This window comes from Mus caroli, chromosome 14, assembly GCF_900094665.2.
Source record: "Mus caroli chromosome 14, CAROLI_EIJ_v1.1, whole genome shotgun sequence".
NCBI classification, from domain to species: domain Eukaryota; kingdom Metazoa; phylum Chordata; class Mammalia; order Rodentia; family Muridae; genus Mus; species Mus caroli.
In genome coordinates, this window is record NC_034583.1 from 44,111,028 (window position 1) to 44,125,958 (window position 14,931).

The following is a 14,931-nucleotide window of genomic DNA, read 5'->3' on the forward strand; positions in this document are numbered from 1 at the left end:
CACTTTGTAGACCAGGCTGGCCTCGAACTCAGAAATCCACCTGCCTCTGCCTCCCGAGTGCTGGGATTAAAGGCGTGCGCCACCACGCCCGGCTTTTTTTTTGGTTTTTTGAGACAGGGTTTCTCTGTGTAGCCCTCTCTCTCACTTACATGACCCATCTAATGGTCAGATTCTGTACTATCCTCTTTTATCTAGAATAAAAACAATCAATCATGTCCTTTTTCTTTCTTTTTTATAATTTTAATACAACCAACCTAGTTTCAAAACACAAGTTTGGGCTGGGTGTGACTGACCAAGGCTTTTTTAAGGAAGCAAAATCTCTGGGAATCTGAAAACAGCATGGATTACACAGTTATTTCCAGGACAGCTATGTACGAAAGGACAGTTTAGGGCTCAAAGCAAGATGGAGAAGGGAGGAGGGGAGGATACTGTTTAAAATAAACATAAAATAAAATAGCTGCAATGTCTCACAGGTATAAATTACAATGAGGTATGTGAAGCAGGAAGATTGAATGAGGCAATCTGGGTTAGCAGAATGAGTAACTGAGGAAAGAGAGTTGGTATGTCTGTTACTGGGTAAACCAATACAATTTCAGTTCCTATAGATTCACAACATTAAGGTTACACCTTGCAACTAGAACCTTGTACATACTAAGCATATATTCCACCAATACGCTTTTTAAAAAAAATTTTTATTTATTATATGCAAGTACACTGTAGCTGTGTTCAGGCACCCCAGAAGACGATATCTCATTATGGATGGTTGTAAGCCACCATGGGGTTGCTGAGATTTGAACTCAGGACCTTCAGAAGAGCAGTCACTGCTCCCAACCAAGGAGCTATCTCTCCAGCCCCCACCACTAAGCTTTTATCTGAAGTTAATAAAAATCTTTTATGGAGGTTAAAGCAAAGGGGAGGTGGTTTCACATGTTAATTAGCTAAACCGTTTTAAAGGTCTTATTAGGTTTTGTTTGAAACAGTAAATTGCTTAAAGGTCTGTAACATTTAATAGCCATAAAATATATATGTGTATACACACACACACACACACACCATTTTTAGGTCAGGTGTGATGGTGAGCACATCTGATCCCACTGCACTGACAGGCAGAAGCAAGAGTACCTCTGAGTTTGAGGCCAGCACCGTCTACAGAGCTAATGGCAGGATATCAATGATCAACACTTGTTGAGCATGCTACTTAAGACCCTCAGTTCTTCCTATCTGAAGACAGGAGAGGTAAAGGAAAGTAGTAAATTATTACCTACCGCGATCTGCAAAATCGGCCTTTAAATGTATTTATAGCTATTACCAATCAACAACTGTTGAGGCTGGGAGGATAGCTGTTAAGAGCACTGGCTGCTCTTCAGAAGATCTGGGTTTGATTTCCAGAACCCATATGGTAGTCTGCAAGTCTAGTTGCAATTAATCCAACTCCCTCTTGGGGCTTTCAGTTACCAGTTACCAAGTACACATGCATACGTACATAAAATAAAAGTAAACTTTAAAAAAAATAGAAGTAGGAATGGTAGCACATGCCTATAATCACAGGATTCATACAAGTAAAAGACAAAGCCAGGGCTCAATCAGCACTTATTCTTCTGGAGGACCTGAGTTCAATTCCCAGAACACAAATCAGGCAGTTACAATGCCTAGAAGTCCAGCTACAGGGGATCTAACACCTTATGCTGACCTCTAAAAGCACATGTGGCATACATAAACCTACCTAAATAAATTTATTAAGAAATTTAAAGGGCTAGAGAGATAGCTCAGTGGTTAAGAGCCTGCTCTTCCCTTACAATCCTTCTGTTTCATTTTCCCCTAATTCTGTGATTACATGACTATATCAGTGTGGGTTTTGAAGGTATAAATGAAGATGTGCAATCAATGCCCAAAATATAATTATTTGGGGGGAATATAGCCCAGACTGGGCTTGAATTTACCAACAATCCTCCTGCCTCAGGCTCCATACCTGGCAATAAGACATTTAACATTTAAATTCTAACTCTGGTATATACAATCCTCAAGGACAACAGCAACAAGTTTTCTTTACAATGTAAAGAAATTGTCACCAGCTTTTAATACAAAGGTTTTTATAGTTAAAAAGATTAATTTAAGAAACAAATGTGGCCGGGCGTGGTGGCGCACGCCTTTAATCCCAGCACTCGGGAGGCAGAGGCAGGCGGATTTCTGAGTTCGAGGCCAGCCTGGTCTACAGAGTGAGTTCCAGGACAGCCAGGGCTATACAGAGAAACCCTGTCTCGAAAAACCAAAAAGAAACAAATGTGGGGCTGGTGAAATGGGTGCTGGTAAGAGCACCCGACTGCTCTTCTGAAGGTCTGGAGTTCAAATCCCAGCAACCACATGGTGGCTCACAACCATTCATAAAGAGATCTGACTCTCTCTTCTGGAGTGTCTGAGGACAGCTACAGTGTACTTACAAATAATTAAATCTTTAAAACAAAACAAAACAAAATAAACAACAACAACAAAACAACAACGTGGTGGCACACTCCTTTAATCCCAGCACTCGGGAGACAGAGGCAGGCGGATTTGCCAGCCTGGTCTACAAAAGTGAGTTCCAAGAAGCCAGGGCTACACAGAGAAACCCTGTCTCCAAAAAAACAAAAAAACAAAACAAAACAAAAAAACAAAAAAAAAAAAGAAAGAAATGTATCTTCAAACTATACTGCTTTATTAAGAGTACGAAAGAGTATATTTTGCTTAAACTATACTTCATATTGTAAAATATCAGCCAGAACTGGTCAGAAAAGCTTAAATTTGTTACTAAGTCCTTTTTAAAAATTATGGCTCGGCAGTGGTGGCACACGCCTTTAATCCTAGCACTTGAGAGGCAGAGGCAAGCGGATTTCTAAGTTTGAGGCCAGCCAGGGCTATACAGAGAAACCCTGTCTTGGAAAAAAAATAAATTATGCATTGGTGTTGAAGGTGTGGGATCCTGGAACTTAAAGTTACAAACAGTTGTGAGCTGCCAAGTGGGTACTAGGATTTGAGCTACCTCTACCCTCAAGCCAGTCAATTTGAAATAGGAAACTAGAAGTATATGTAAGTTTACAAAGACAAGCAAAACTATGGACAAGGCTGGCCTGAAATTGAGATCTACCTGCCTCTGCCAAATATGCAGGGGATAAAGATATGCCACTATGTATGTCCAACCAGTTAATGTCCAGATGCCAGAAAAAGGAAGACTCAGGCTGGAGAGATGGCTAATGGGTAAGAGCACTGAATGCTCTTCAGAGGTCCTTAGTTCAATTCCCAGCAACCACATGGTGGCTCACAACCATCTGTAATGGGATCTGATGCCCTCTTCTAGTGTGTGTCTGAAGACAGCTGCAGTGTACTGATACACAAAATAAATTAAAAAAAAAAAAAAAAAAAAGAGTATTAGATTCTCTAAACTGTAATTGTGATTATTAGCCACAATGGGATTACTGGGAATTGAAGCGAAATCTTCTGCAAGAATAAATGGTCTTATTTTAAAAGGTCAGATGGCGACACCCATATAAGTCTCAAACACGAGTAACTCTAGCTCCAACAGATCCAGTGTACTCTTCTTCTGGACTCAAGCACAGGAGCAAATGCATACACACACATAGAATGTTTGAATTCTTTTAATAAAATGAATAAAAAAATATGAAATAAGTAAGTGATATCACTGACATGGTAGCCACTGAATATAAGTATACAAAAACTGAGAAACCTACAATGAATAAAAAAAAGTCAAGATGCTGAAGTACAATTTTGCCAGTTGTTTTTGGTTTTGTTTTTTAGGTCTGTATTCTGAGTGCTTTGCCTGCATGTATGAATACCACTTGAGTGCCTAGGCCAACAAGAAAGTATCAAATGCCCTTGAACTAGAGTTTTAGCTGCTTTGGAAACATCATGTTAATATTCAGAATTGAACTAAGATATTCTACAAAAAGAACAATAGTTATTATCTGCTGAGGCAGCTTTCCAGCCCCTTGCCTTTTTTACCAAGGTAAAATGTCAAGTATCCATATGAGTGGTGACACACCTTTCATCATAAGCATTCCAAAAGCAGATAGATCTGAATCTGGCCTGATTTCCAGGCTAGCCAGGACCATAGTGTGACCATTAACAGGACTGGAGCTAAGCACTGTTTTTTTGGGAGGGCTGGAGAGATGGCTCAGTGGTTAAGAGCACTGCTGTTCTGAAGCTCCTAAGTTCAAATCCCATGGTGGATCACAACCATCTGTAACTAGATCTGACACTCCTCTTCTGGAGTATCTGAAGACAGCTATAGTATACTTACATATAACAAATAAATGGGGGAAAAAAGGTGCATGTGGGGGAGATCAGGGTATCACTTTAGTGTTGAAATAAGAATCCACTAGAGTGGCCCATTCCTTTAATCCCAGCACTAATGAGCAGAGGCAGGTAGGTCTGAGTTTGAGGCCAGCCTGGTCTTCAAAAGAAATTCCAGGACAGCCAGGGCTACAGAGAAAACTTGTCTTGAAAATCAAAAGAGCCCAGGAAGTTTCAAAAATTGTAACTAACCCATTTTTAAAACTTTTTGAAAATAGGCCTCATTCTGAACTCTATACAGCTCAAGATATCCTTGAACTACTTCCTGACACTGCTGCACTTTTTTTTTTTTGAGACAGGGTTTCTCTCTGTGTAGCCCTGACTGTCCTCGAACTCAGAAATCCACCTGCCTCTGCCTCCCGAGTGCTGGGATTAAAGGTGTGCGCCACCACGCCCGGCTCAGTTAAGTCTTCTTAGGCCTAATTTTAGCCAACAGCTTTTAATGTTAATATAAAAACATTGAAAGATTAACTTAGAAAAAAAATGCATCAAAAGAACTAAGAGTACTAGGAAAGTTTTGCTTAAAATATACTTGCCTAGATACAGTTTGTCTTTAAAATAATTATTTTTTTCCTTTTCTAAAACATTAGGTATCATCACATTGAAGGCCACCAGGCTGGCCTTGGAAAACAAGATGGCAATTTCGGCTCTGCATCAGGAATGAGTTAACCCTGCTTGAAGTTGGTTCAGCAAATCTACCATATAGGTTACTGAATAGATACAAATCGTCCATACTGTTATATAAATTTAATGACAATCATTTCAGATAATATACAAAAATCATAGGTCTGGAACAGCTCATGGAATGAGAACTAAGTAAGAACAGACTGAGAGTCAAACACAACTCCAATAGTTAAAGAAACAGCAACAACCTGAAAGCAAAGTTGAATAGCTTCACACTGGCTTAGGTTTTTGTTTCTCAATCTGAGGGTTGAGATTCCCCCAGGGAATCACATATCTGAAATTTCTAGTATGATTCATAGCAGTAGCAAAATTAGTTATGAAGTAACAACAAAGTACTTTTATGGTTGGGGCTGACCACAACATGAAACCCTATTAAAAGGTTTCATTAGGAAGGTTGAGAACCACTGGTTTAAATGATAAATGTCAAGTGAGATGGGAAGAGAAAAATAAACCAATATATTTAGTCACACAGACCTCAACCATTATTTTCTTTCTCTTCAAAAATTAATTTTAAAAAGTGATTGCTTTGGGGGCTAGAGCTCTGCAGGTACAAACCCCTCCAAAGAATGCAGGTTCAATATCCAGCACTCACACAACAATTCTAAATGCCAGTTCAAGGGGGACCTAAAGCCTACTTTTGGTCCTAGAGGGCACCAAGCATGTACAAATTAACAGACATACATTGTAAAAACCCAATTTAACTTCTAAAAATGAAAATGAGTACGAGGCCAGCCTGGTCTACAAAGTGAGTTCTAGGACAGCCAGGGCTTGAGGTACCAAGTTCAATTCCCAGCAACCACATAGTGGCTCACAACCACCCGTAATGAGATCTGATGCCCTCTTCTGGTGTGTCTAAGGACAGCTACAGTGTACTCATATAAATAAATCTTTAAAAAAATGGCAATGCCTAAAAAAAAAAGTGTCAGTGGCCTTCTGATAATGCACCTACTACTGCTATCTTCTATAGAGCTGTACATAAATCTTATATAGTATCATTTCTCACTCCATCTGTCACCAATGAGTAGTCTGAGATTCTCCTGACAGATACTTGATCCCCAAAACAAGAAAAGCATAACCTTAAAAAAAAAAAAAAAAAAACTTGTAGATGAAGGAATCAAACTGGCCCTATGAGCAGCTGCAACACAACATACAATGAGAGGTAAAAGTTTTCATGGAAAGCACCATCATTTGACCTAGAATTTACTTTTTGTTCAAGCATGAGAAGGCATATGATATACCCAAATGTCACAGGACTCTATCTAGATTGAAAACTTATTAAGAATAACTCTAAGCCGTGCATGGTAGCACACACCTTTAATCCCAGCACTCGGGAGGCAGAGACAGGCGGATTTCTGAGTTCCAGGCCAGCCTGGTCTACAAAGTGAGTTCCAGGAAGCCAGGGCTATACAGAGAAACCCTGTCTCAAAAACCCAAAAAAAAAAAAAAAAAAAAAAGAAAAGAAAAAGAAAAGAATAACTCTAGCCGGGCAGTGGTGGCACATGCCTTTAATCCCAGCACTTGGGAGGCAGAGGCAGGCGAATTTCTGAGTTCAAGGCCAGCCTGGTCTACAGAGTGAGTTCCAGGACAGCCAGGGCTACACAGAGAAATCCTGTCTTGAAAAATCAAAAAACAGTAATATCCTTAACTCCAGCTACCTATGCCCTCTTAACCACTGCATTATCCCAGATGTATTCTTTTATACTACTCAAGAATGAACTTGTGTTACACTCAAGTAATAGTTAACTGGGGTTCAAGTCATTGCTGGACAATCTCAGTTCATGTAGCTATAGAAATTAAACAGGTCTTCCTATTTTAAACTTTAAAAGGCTTACCTTTTTCTTAAATTCATAAAAATATTTGTGTGAGACAGGATTGATGCTATTGGTATTACTGTATTTCTTAAGGTTGGATCAATGTAATTTTTGTTTTTTCCAGAGTGGCACCACACTAGCCTCTAACTCCTTTTCAACTTAGGAGTGCTGTCATTATAGGCATTCAAGTATTTATCTTAAAACTTGTGCTTTAAAATAAATATAATCTGAATCTGTACAAAGATTACATATAAGCAAAATCCATATATTTCAGGCTGGCCTCAAACTATATAAAACCTAAGGAAGTCCTTGAACTTCTTATACTACTGCATGGATCCTAGGTGTCACCTGGCCAGTTTATGGAGTACCATGAATCAAAGCACAGGGTCCTTATGCAAACTATGCCCTTGTCAACTAAGCTTTATACCCAGATCCCAAAGATTACTCTAAACAGCTCAAAGATAACCTGAGAAACAATTGTCTAAAAGGAGGCACTTCATTTCCACAGCTCTACCTATACATCAACTAAATATAAATGAGTCTATTTCCTAGTCTTCGCAATGAAACCAAGTGGACCTCACACCTCTTACCATCACCCAGGAAGGGTATACATCTGTTCCGAAGGCCCCCCTGGCTCCAGGTCATCCTGGCTGTTGCTGCTCCAGACTGGGCATCCATGTTGCTGTGGCTTGTGGTTTGTGAGGGGTAGTGTACAGGAAAAGCAGGATGGGATTTCAAGGGAAACAGTAGGAAGATGGCTTTTTGGGAAAATGCCATCACCATTATAGGTGTTAAATAGTACCACACACATTTTATTGCAGCACAGTTTAAAAATCTAACAAATGAAAGATTAAAAAGAAAAAAAATAAAAATAAAAAAAAATTAAAAATACAGACGTCCAGAGATGCTCTAAAACAGTTAAGTTAAAGATCAGGAAAAATAAGGTCAAAGACTTAACAGCCAGTAAAATTATTTCCAGTGTGGGGAAGGGGTTGGGGGCAAGGGTGGGGTTGGGAGAGAAAGGGTTTATGTGATCAAGCTACTTAAAAATGCTAACACCTTCACTTTCTCTCCCAAGATGGAAAACTCCAAAGTCAATCAGGAGGCTGAAGAAAGTTAACATTCAGAAAAACTCCACTTTAATCCGTTTAAAAATCATCATTATCATCATCATCATCACCATTATAAGTATAGTAATAATAATAACTAGTAAGTAACAACAATAAAAAGGAAACCAGCGAAAGTCAGGAAAAATGTAAAAAAAAAATTGTAATAACTTACTGTAGCTGAAGATCAAAAAAATCTCACTGTAAAAAAACAAAAATAAAAATAGCCCAGATTAGAAAAACGGGAGGTCTAAAAATGTCAAGTCAGTAAAGTTCAATTCTTTTCTTTTCCAAAAGCAGTTTCCACAAAAACCGCAAGGGTAATGTTCTCAATAGCAGACAAGCAAAGCCCTTTCCACATCATCAGTTAATCTTAAAAATACACGAGGAAGTAGAGAGGTCAGTTTATGAGGCTAAAAGGCTCCTCCTCTAACCCAACTGCTGCAGAAAAAAATAGAAATAGAAATTTTAAAAATTACATCTTAAATCCAGGTCCCGTTTGTTTTGTTTTGTTGTTTTTTGGAAATAATTTTTAAAAAAACACCTGTATGTTTGCCGTAGTGCACACCAAGTTGCATCAGTATATTTAAAATGTCTTTATAAAATCAATTTTGAAATGGGAATGTGTGTGTTCTGGAAAGGTGGGGAAGGGAAGTTAAAAATCAAAGCTGAGCTCCAGTGAGTAAGGATGGGGTTCGCCTTGCTGCCCTGTGAAAGGAGAAGGGACAGATTGAGTCATAGTTCCTCAGAAATGTGCCCTAAACCCAAGACAGAAAACTGTCTGTTGCATCTAACACATTTTGGTAAAGCATTAACATTTCACTGGGAGGGAGAGAGCCTTTAGAGAATCACTTTTATAGTGACTGTTTTTACGATTCACCAGCATCAGTAGGTGGCTGAAGTTAACTAAAGTCTGTATCCCCTTTAAGGGGACTGATATTGTATGTTCACTTCGTAATCAGCAGTTTGGGCAACAAAAATACAGAAAAACCAGGCCAACAAATGGAGATGAAGTGAATAACAGATTAATGGGTTTCAAAACCTAAGGCCATGTATTTTTTTCCTATGACTAATAAAGGCTAAAGGTGAATGAATGGTCTACCATGAAGACATACACTAAAAGGGACTCATCTATTCTCAAAACCAAAGAGTGAAGACTGTAAGACTTTGATAAGGTTCTACAGCCAGAGTGAAAGATGTTCTTAAAAAGGAGCCAGCCCTTTTATTCATCATCACTGACAGTGAAAACCATAGAAATGGAGGAAGTGTCCATGAACAGTTTATGTCATGAAACAGGTAATAAAAATTGTGCCCTTATGGATGTGTCCCATTTTTAGCTCACCTAGTGTACCTAACTAATTCCAATGTATGAAAAATCTGACACATAATGAAAAACTGAAACAATGTACATGACACAAACTGATTGTTTCATCAGCTAAAAAGAGATGCAGTTTAGTATCTATTCATTGTGTAAATAAGCAAGACTTGGTTGTATTTCATTTCATTAAGACATGAGGCCTTAATTTCCCATTACAAATTTCTTGTTGAAATTTTTAAACTGATCACTTTATCAGTTTTTATCAAGCAGACCCTTATTTAAAAATACCAAGAAGACTACAAACAGAACAAGTACTGTAACTATTAAGACAAAGTATCAATTTCAAGTAAACAAGCATTATATAAATAGAAAAATTATAGAGTAAGTTTCTAGGTAGAACATTTATATTTGAAAGTTGTCTGTATTTTAGAAAAGAAAAATTCTATCTGGTACTTCTACCCTGAACCCAGTACCAAAATCTTCAGGATGTTAGCCTGATAGATTAAAAAAAGAAAGAAAAAGAAAGAAATCCTTAGTACACATACAAGACATTCATAGGCTTAAAAAGCAGCTGTGCATAATTTTACACTCCTTTAGTCCCAACATTAGGAAGGCAGAGGAAGGTGGAGGATCTGGGTTGGGAGGCCAGCCTGCTCTACATAGTGAATTCCAAGATCAGCCAGAGCACCAAGCTGTATGAGACCCTGTCTGGAAAAAGCCAAAAACCAAAACAAAAAAGCAGCAATGTAAAAAGAAAGCATTACCTGTTTTATGTCAACAAGTAATCTCACCTATGTTATCAAACTAATGAGCTGCTGCTACTTTTTTTAAAAGCACAATGTCTTTCACTACATAAAGAACATATATATAGGAGCTGGAAAGAAGGTTCAGCAGATAAGAGCACTGCTCTCAGAGGTTCTAATTCCAGCACTCAGATGCTAGCTCACACCTAATTCTAGTTCCAGGGGGTCCTATGTTTTCTTTATCCCTTACATCTCCAGCAGACAAGCACACAGTGCACATACAATACATGCAGTCATACACAGAGAAAATAAAATTTAAGTATTTCTAGGCCATACTCTCATTAAGGTTTGTCTGGATGAGCTCTTCTAAAAGGACACTCAAAAATGAGTCAAAACAAGAAACATCACCTGGTACTTATTAAAAATGTAAACTCTAGAGAACCATATGACTCAACTGGAAACTGGTAGTCCAGAGCCCAGCAGTCTTTTTTTAAACTGATAGTGGGAACCAATACTCAATGTAGCTTTTCAAAAACAGTAATAAACACCAAGAAAATTTTCACCAGTCAATTCTTCAGTAAATCTAGTTCATACAAAACCATAACCCTTCCAATGAAAATAGTTATGAGGTGTGTAAATAATGCTAAGAACAAATACCAATAAACTTAGGTGACCGCTGGTTGTCATACTGTTTTTAAGGAAGTCAATAGCAATGACTAGGTTTTTTTTTCCTTTTAAGATGAGATCTCATCTGTTAACACTGGCTGGCCTATAACTAGCTATTTAGGCCATGCTAGCCTCCAGCTCAGACATCTGCTTGCCCCTGCCTGTCCCTGCCTCCCAAGAAAGTACACTCCCTTACTAGGGTATACTTCACCAGTAAGAGCAGGAAACAGTGGGGATGAGGTGGGACTTTTTTGTGTATTTTGTCAACTACTTTCAACAATGAGTCATGTTAAATGAGAATTCAAATTTTCCGTATAAATTAGGTAGTCTAGTTTGCTTTACAGTTCAAAACAAATCCAGCAGCCTAATTTACTGGATATTTATAAGATAGTTTTTACTCAGCCAAGATTTTTCAATTGTTATACTCCCTAGTTAGTAACTTACACTTAGCATTTAATATCATCTGTAAGATTGTAACAAATTATTTGGGAATATATTCCTTACTTGCTTGAACAACCCACTCCCATTCATAACAAGATCACAAGCCAATCCATCTAGAGATCAAATTGCAAACATGTTTCTCTACAGAAGAAATAGTTACTACCAAGCATTTCTGAAAATGGCTTGACCATGGCAAATGAGAAGATCCAAACCTTGCAAATCTAACAGCTTCCTCTGTTGTCAATGCTATCATTTGAATTTGGTCTCAACTGCAAGATATCCATATGCTCTGCAAGACTGAAGGTGCCCTACCAAGCCTGGCCTACATTTCTAACACTTAATGTCAGGTATACCTTAACTACCACCACCAATAACCTTCTTGCATAACGGCTGACGTTTATTTATAACACTATTTTTAATGGATGACTTCCTCTTACCTACTTTTCACCCTTCATCAGGGCAAAACTCTCTACCCTTTATCTACTCTACTTTATAAAGGCACACATCTTTAATCCCATCACTCTTAGGCAGAGGCAGATGGGTCTCAGTTCATGGCCAGCCTGATCTACAAAGGGAGTGAGTGCAGGAAAGCCAGGACTATTACAGAGAAACCATGTCACAAAAAAACAAAACACTAGAAAGATGGCTCAGCAGTTAAGAGCGCTGATTGCTCTTCCAAAGGTCCTGAGTTCAATTCCCAGCAACCACATGGTGACTCACAACCATCTGTAATAGGATCTGATGCCCTCTTTTGGTGAGTCTGAAGACAGCTACAGTGTACTCAATAATAAGTCAAAAAGAAAGAAAGAAAAAAAGAAAGAGAAGAGCCAAATCCCAGCATTTGGGAGGCAGAGGCAGGCAGATTTCTAAGTTCGAGGCCAGCCTGGTCTACAGAATGAGTTCCAGAACAGCCAAGGCTACAGAGAAACCCTTTCTAGGGGGGAGGGAAAAAAAACAACAAACAAAAAAGACATGTAGGAAGCTGTTTTTTCCTTTAGAGAGGGTCAATACCCCAAGCTGGACCAAGGATGGCCTCAAACTCTTCCTACCTCTATCTCCCAAGTGCTCAAATTACAAGATTAGGCCATTTGCATTCTATGAAGTATGCTTTAAAGTAAAATTTGTATAGTTTAACTAAAATTAGTACCATTTTTTTGTGACTTAAACCCCAATTGTTTTCTGTGTACCCCTGGCTGTCCTGGAACTCTACACCAGGCTGGCCTTGAATTCAGTTATCTGCTTTTCTAGTGCTGAGATTAAAGACTGTGCCATCATACACAGTGAAATACCAATTTTATAATAAGTTTACCTAATAACTCCCAAGTAAATTAATGACACAAAAACCCCACACTCTTAGTACCAGGGATTGAATCCAGGTCCCCTGAATACTAAACACTACCACTAGGCTACATTAAAAAGAACTCAACACCTACAAGAGAGAAACTAATTTGTTTTTAAGCACGGTTTTACTATGTAGTCCTGGGCTGCCTTGCAATGGGTAAGGGGTCCCGTCTCAGAGCCTCCACAACGCAAAGATTACTGGCCTGCACTATCATACATAACTGTAAACTGCATTTTTGAGTTTTAGAGGGAGAGGACTAGTACTGGGGTAGCTGTAAACCCTTGCTGTGCCTTTTAATTATTGTTCCCAAGTCCAGCTTGAAATTTTTCTGCTAACATCAGTGAAAGCCCCCCCTCCCAAATAGGCCTTTTTCCTTTTTTTTGGAAACAGAGTTTCCCTGTGTATCCTGGGCAGTCCTAGAACTCTCTCTCTGTAGACCGGGCTGGCCTAGAACTCAAAGAGATCCGCCTGTCTCTGCCTCCCAAGTGCTGGGATTAAAGGCGTGCGCCACCTAGAAACTCAGTGAAAATACTTGACCTGTCTAGTATGATCCTGTCAACCGCTTTTAAGTCTGTCTCAATTCTCTCTATGACAGTAGTACCTACCTCAAGCAAAGTTCCACTAACTTATGATTTGTAACCTGCAGATAAAAAGTGAACTGTAATTATTCCAATTAAAATTAATCTTCCGCACTTCCCTTTACAAACACAAGCACTCCGACTTTTAACCATTTTACCCCTAGAGGAAAAAAGTAATGATTACTCAACCTATTGTTAAAACGCCGTTCAGATGCCATATAGCCGGCCTGGAATTTAGAAGCTTCCAGTCGGACACCACCATGTTATCGCTCCCCTACCCCCACCCGGCATCTATCTTCCGAAGTGATAATGGAATCGGTAAGACATCCCCGACAATTACATCAACAACAAGCATTTCGTTCTTCGCTTTCTTGGTCCCCCCTTGGAATCCCTGATGGGCGAAAAAAAAATCAAAGTAGCCGTTAAACCCGAGCGCGCAGACAGGGTATTTTCGTACGCACCGTGCCCTGGAGGTCACTAGGTTGACTCCGCGCCAGCTAGCCGAGGCCCTGTTGCCTCCCGCCTGAGACCCAAGTCCCCACCGCACGGGAACAAACGCGGCCTCGGCTTCTGCCGCGAGGCCGGTTTCCCCCTTACATCCCCTGGCGGGGCCCAGCAGCCCAGGGCCTCCCCTGCACTCGCCCCCTTCGCTTACCAAGAGGAAGGAGAGAGAGAAGAGACCGCCTCTCCTACTGGGAGTCTACGCCGAGACGCCGGAGCTACAACAGCGAGGAACCACACAACCGTTCGCTCTCCGTCTCCTCACAAAATGGCCCCCGAGCTCCTCTGCCGCCGAGGCGAAAGTCCAGCCCCCGCCTCGCTCCTGGAGGCGTTCCTATTGGCTGTGACTTTTCTCGCTCCCGCTCCTAATTAGAGAACGCTACCGCTCCTCACAATTCTGTCCAATCATAATCCGAGGTGGGTTGGGCTAATTGCGAGAATTTCCACATGCGTAACAGAGGCTAGTTAGTAATTGGTTCAGCTTCATGCCACTTAGTGACTGACGGATGGTTATTGGTCACTGTACCAGACGGAAAGCTGGGTGGAATTTTCGCCTTTGTATCGCGCACAGCTTCTCATCCGGGTATCCGGCGGATCTGACTGACGGCCGCATCGTCCTATCAGTGCTTCCGAGAGTTCCCAGGTCCGGCCAGATCACCGCATTTCCCCGGCGCGGGGGTGGGAGAGCCTGGGTGGAGTCCGGTAGCGGGTGCAAAGGGCCTGCCCTAGCCCCAGGCCTAGAAAAAGGGAAGCGCAAACAAGCTTCGGAGAAGCGAGAAGAGTTACCTCTAGGCCGCCTACTAGCTCTGCAGTTATTATCAGATTCAGATCCCTTCTTACTGCCAGATTCTATATGCTGTTGGGAGGACGTGGCCTTCTCAGCGAACAGCTCCCCCTCCAAACCAACTGGGTTCTGTAGTTCTCTCCTGCAGGAGCAATTACCTGTCCTCCTATAAACCCGCTTCCTTGTCCCAAGCCTTCACACAATCTGCAAACCTAATGGCCAGCCACCTCAATTTCCCACTTCCTAGAATAGACAACTTAATCCCCTCCGGTTTGGTCTGCCACTAAAGCTCTGGTTATACTGTAGGAACATTAAATACACCGAAATGTATATAGCCTACGGAGAAAAGGAGATTGTATCCCAGAAATTTTTCCTGATTTTTTTAAAAAATCTTTTAGATCTTCTTTAGATCTTTAAACCTTTGCCATTTTCTTTTTCTTTTCTTTTAAGAAAAAAATTTATTTACTTTTTTTATATGAGTACACTGTAACTGTCTTCAGACACACCAGAGAGGGCATCAGATCCCACTACAGATGGTTGTGAGCCACCATGTGGTTACCATCAGGACCTTTGAAAGAGCAGTCAGTGCTCTTAACCTCTGAGCCATCTCTCC

General features: G+C 40.2%; 1 protein-coding gene across 19 annotated transcripts in view; it reads right to left on the minus strand.

The window, feature by feature from the left end:
- Positions 1–13,817, minus strand: part of Hnrnpc (heterogeneous nuclear ribonucleoprotein C (C1/C2)) — a 29,377-nt gene extending 15,560 nt beyond the window's left edge. For 6 of the 19 annotated variants that reach the window (XM_021181233.2, XM_021181227.2, XM_021181226.2 and 3 more), the window contains exons 1-2: positions 13,689–13,817; positions 8,121–8,146 (exon numbers count right to left, since the gene is read on the minus strand). The gene's annotated coding sequence lies outside the window, so the exon portion shown is untranslated. Of the gene's footprint in view, positions 1–7,429; positions 8,654–13,688 lie in introns of those variants that run through there. The other 13 variants (XM_029468910.1, XM_021181228.2, XM_029468905.1 and 10 more) reach the window with 4 other exon arrangements.
- Positions 13,818–14,931: the final 1,114 nt, after the last annotated feature.